The sequence below is a fragment of the Parus major genome, chromosome 5 (genome assembly GCF_001522545.3).
Source record: "Parus major isolate Abel chromosome 5, Parus_major1.1, whole genome shotgun sequence".
Lineage (NCBI taxonomy): Eukaryota > Metazoa > Chordata > Aves > Passeriformes > Paridae > Parus > Parus major.
In genome coordinates, this window is record NC_031774.1 from 41956000 (window position 1) to 41961633 (window position 5634).

Below are 5634 nucleotides of genomic sequence, written 5' to 3' on the forward strand. Positions count from 1 at the left end.
AATCAAAGATAAATTTCACATCACTAACATAGCATTTTTGGTTGATTGACATAAATGCCCTCTTGCTTCCTTTTTTGTGGGATAAATAATGTACTAATTCTCACAGTACAGGAAAATATGCACCAAAAAATCTCCTTAGAAAGAGAAGCCTGATTTGAGTAGAAGCCCTATGCTTATGTGTTAATATAAACCAAACCCTCCTTCCCAGGCTATTTGGGCAGGCTGATGAGTAACAGCAGCATAATCTGTATTGTTTTTCAAACAGATGCCAGGCATCTGCACTCTAAAACCGCTCTATAATCAAATGGTTTCTGGGTTGCTGTTAAAATTGGACCAGTGAGGCACAAAATCAGTTGGATATTATGCCTTTCCCTTAGACACTCTCCTCCCCCTTTGAAGGTATTCTGAAAACATATGACATTATACTGCACTTACATGTAGGCTTCATGGACTAAGGCATGAGATGTTGAAGGGCCCTCATCATGCCCTGGAACAGAAGATGGTTAAGAGGTCTTAGTGACGCACACCGGGAGATTCTGACAGTGTCGTTAACCTAGAATTCACACTGGTCAATAACACATCTCCATGAAGCTGGAATACTTTTCATCTGTTTAGTCACTTCCATCTGATAAGACTTATTTTTGTGTGACTAGAAATCATGATTTGAAAGTGAACAAATAAAGTCTCTATAAGGTAAATACACAGACTATGTCATCAGAACCCATCAGCTCTAACTTATTCCACACTTGCCCGCCCTGTGCCCCCATCTACACACATTGGTATAAATTTCCAAAGTATTCCAAATTTCTAGGTTCTCAGACAGGATACCAGTCCTGTGTAGTTTTGTAACTGCCTGGCCTTACTTTTCACCCTGAATATATTGAGTAACTATTCCAAAACGTTGAAAAGTCTCATGAACTGTAGAACCAGACTTGGACCTCATTGTGGCCATCCTGAACTGACACCTTTCAAGAGTTTAAATTCTGTGGGATTAATATAATCACTTGAATCTTACCCCACCTTTTTGGGAGGACTTCTCTGTGCCGTCCTGATTATATGCAACACCAGGGCTTGTACTTGTGGCCATCTCAAGTCATATCCTGACTGCTGCACACCTGTGCAGTTCCACTGAAGCTCCTGAAGCTTTGATAATGAGAAGGAACCCACTCATTTTGGTTCTCAGCTATTCAATATGCAGCTGTGATGAGGAGTATCCTTTGGGTTATTTTTCTTCTGTCTTAAGAAAAGAAATACATTGTGAACATCAACTTCATTAACAACCTGTATCTAAGAGCTCACTAGTCATTAAAAGTACTGAAACTATTGGACTATTACATGTATACTGTAACACTTTTTATACTTTGCTGCCAGGAACAGCCTCTGTTTCATACACTGAGACTGGTAATTGGCTGGACTGCAAAGCCCATGCTGACTGTCTTACAGGTTCAGCTGAAATAACAGTGGCTTTTCTTTGAAAAGTGAAGAAAAACTATAGTACTCATGTCTTTTATGAAGGCAAAGCTGCAACAAATTAAATCTGAGCAGTAACATTACTTTTAACAAAAACCTTCTCACTACAGGCTCTGAGGTGCTGCCTAAATGTCTGTCCTCCCCATGGCATATTGCTATTGGCATATGCAGGATAGCACTAATCTCAAAGCAGCACCAAAGCTGTATTTCAATCTGACTGTAGTAAAAATTCCCTAAGTTATATGTGGATTATTGCTGCTGCCTAGAGGGAGCTGTGGAAACAACAAATGAATTCTTTTTTAGCTGGCTACTGATTTCCAACAAAACCCTGCAACAGTCAGTATAAAGCAGCAAGTATATTTGTTAAAAAGCAGTTAGGAGAGTGTCTGACACACTGGCACATGCACTTCCCCCATGAAAAGTCCAGAAGGTTAAAAGAAGAGTTTTTCAATTCATACATACACTTCTTTGACATGAAAGTATGCTTGCAATCTCTCCTTGATTTTTGTTTTTTTAAAGGCTGGCTGCATTATTTTATCTTTTTGTGTGTACTGTTTCCTCTTTCCATTTTCCCTTTACACCTCCTTCCTCTGCTATTGCAAAATCCCATACTCCATTTTAAGAATTACTTTGTTTCCCACCTACTATCTGAAGTGATTTAGGCTACCTGGCAACACAAGAACCTCAGAGAAATAACAAAGCTGTTTAAGGACATGAAAATCATTTACAGCAGAAAATGAAAACTAAAAGATACTCTGAACAAAGATTAATTTGATTTGGTAAACTTAAGAACTGTTCTACTTTCTCTCTGCCCCCGCCCAAAACCAACTTAAGTGATACATGCAAAAACATCTGTGATATGAATATACTTCACCTTTAGCTACCTGATTTTTAACACCAGTATCATCACACTTACCAAGCCCTTTGTCAACTCTAAACACACAGGGAATTTCACTAGATGCTGCTTTAATGTTTTAAGACTAAACTACTTACTAAAATCAGACAGACAAATTCAGACAGACAGAAACCAGTGTGCCAAAAATATTATTCCCAGCACCAATGCTTTTTCCTCATTAAAACCATGAGAACAAGGCGAGCTCAGGAGGAAAGGGCTTCCATCCTGCAACAATTTGAATTTTCTGGACCAATAGGCAATCTGTGCCAAAACAAAACCTACAAGCAGTATTCCCAGCAAGTGAATGCTGCAGTAAGTCCTTTTTGAGAGACGTTGTATTCCCACACCACTATGTTTCCTGAATACACTACCTGTTGGAACTAGACTGCCTACCTAGAGTCAGCCAGTCGTTCCTCTGAGGGGAAAGGTCTGTATGAACCACTCAGGTGCTGGTACAGCAGGACACATGGGGAGCCCTATCTGCAGGGGGCTCACAGCAGGATTCCTAGGAGAAATGGGAAAATTCAAGCAGCCAAGAGCCTTAACAGAAAGGACTGCCTTCCTTATTTTGCTGGTCAAAATTGTTTTCTCCATCACAAGCAAGGAAGGGCTGATCATTACCTTGACATTAAATCCAGCAGCTTCAGTACTTGTAAAGCAGCATCCGGACTCCTGAGATTTCCATCGCCTCATGTTCCAGACATTTAGAGGGATTTTTCCACAACAATTTTCTCCTTAATTTGGTTCCTCTAGCAAAGGAAAAACATTTCTACCTTGACAGAATCACACATCCACACGTAACATTTTTGCTGTTATGAGATTATTTAATATTTTTACAACTTAATGATAGTCCTTGTTTTGGACTTGCTACTGATATATACTTATCCAAATTAAACACCATGTGTTAAATTTCAGTAAATTTTTATTTACCAAACTGAACTAAAAAGGAAAACAAAAACTAGATGTATTTTTAAATAGCTATCATTAAAAAACATATTAAAATAGCAGTCTATGAATACCTGTGGTAGTGCACATTCCATCTTCAGAGGGCAGTTTTTGACTTTATACTATGTAAAAAGATGTCATTACATAGGCACTTACAGAAAAACACCTGGGAAAGTATTCACTCTGAAGAAAAAAATTGTCCTAAACCAAATTTTCTGAATGTTATATCCACTCTGAAGGTGAAACGGGGTTCAACTGTAGTTCATCTGAGTCTACTACACATGTCCTTACCTCTGAAAGGATTAGATTTTGGCATAATCCCATTAGTGGTAAAGAGCTGAAATCTGCTCTGAAAACAAGGGGCAAGTCTTTAACAGAGTATTTTACAAACAGAAGTCTGCATTAGAAAAAACAATGCACACTCAAAAGCTGATGCAGTTTAAGACAAATAAGGAATAACATATTGCTGAAAATAAACGATATACTGAAAGATATACTAATGGCCCAACATTCTTGTCCTTTCATACCTCTGCAATGACCATAATTAAACCATAAAAAGATCAGATAAGATTATTACGCATTTTTAAATATATCTGGTTTTGCAAATAAATAAAAAGTCCTTGAAATACTTTGCTCAGCCACAGCTGGGATAGCACAATTAACATTCAATTACAGCACTCTCATCTTTCCCTACAGGAATGAAATCTAGGGGGTTTTCTGTTTTAACTTAAATATGCTACTTATTTATCAGCATTCTGCTTTGCCTCCTCTTTTGTCAGAGCTCTCTTGAAAACCTTTTGGCCAAAACAACAGGCCATTTTTCTGGTCTGTTTATTTCTTATATAGTGTGCAAGTTACAATCTCTTTTGGAAAAACACTGGATTTTTTAATAAATATGTATCCATTCAGAATCAATTCCAAGCTCATTGTTTACCTTACTTCAAGTAAGGTAAATTTTATGGAAAAAACAGTATTGTATTTTTTTTAGATTTCCTCAAGTGTTGAGGGCTGGAGAGGAAAGGGGAGTACTGGGAGGTGGAAGAGGGGGATCCATTCTTGAATACTAGGGGAAAAAAACAAAACACACTGCTCCTCATGAGTCTTGGTTTGCTATACATTGACACCACTGTAGATAAAAAATTATTTCAAAGTCATCACATTCCAAAATACAACTTCCCATACAGACAATATAGCCTATACTTATTTTCTAATTGTTTTGGTGTTTCAAGTTCAAAATTTAGATTTAAAAATAAATTGCAAGTCAGATCTCAAGATACTGCTTTTAGAGAGGAACTGAAAAGATGTTACCTGCTTACGCCAGAAACCAATTGTCAGGTTAGATAAATGATGAAGACAAAATGTTATTGATTGGCCAGTTATCATTTAAGAACTCTGCGTTTTACTTCTGGGTATTTTCTCACATTTCCACATACAGAACTAATATCATGATGTCAAACAGAATCATAGAATCGATAGGGTTGGAAGGGATGTCTGGAAAGCATCCAGTCCATCCCCCCTGCCAAGTAGTGACACCTGGAGCAGGTGACACAGGCAGTCATCCAGGTGGATTCTGAATGTCTCCAGACACCCCTTTCACCACCTCCCTTGGCAGCTTACACCATTGCCCTGCCACACTCATTTTAAGTTCTTCCTCATGTCAAGGTGGAACTTCTTGTGTTTGGCCATTGCTCCCTTTCCTTTTGCTGGGCCATCACTGAAAAGAGTCTGGCACCATCCTCTTGACACCCATGTTTGAGATATTAACATGCAGTAATGATGATCTCATTACTCTCTCATCTTCTCCAGACTAAACACATCCAGCTCTCAGTCTCTCCTAAGGGAGATACTTCAATCCCTTGGCTGTCTTTGTGGCCCTTTGCTGGATCCTCTCCTTGTCATTCCTGTACTGGCGAGCTCAGAACTGGATGTGGCACTCCAGATGTGGCTTCACCGGGGCTGGGTAGAGGGGAGAATCACTTGCCTCAACTCATGAGCCATTGTTCCCAATCCACCTCAGGATAGCACTGGCCTTAATATAAAGTTCTTAAACCAACCTTACCTCAGCACCTAAGCCTTAGGGTTACCACACTAACCCCTAAAGGAGAAATCCTTGAACAAATATGCAATTCTGGCCTCACAATTAAACTGTGATTTTTTTTTTTTATAATGTTGTGATGGTATTAAATGGGAAGTCTGCACAGCAAACTGAACAAGTGACAGTGAAATTACCTGCATGTGATAAAAATCAATTCAGAATCTTCAACATTATTATGGATTAGTAGTAAGTCTCATATATGAAACAAATGCACATGCAAGATAGTAAA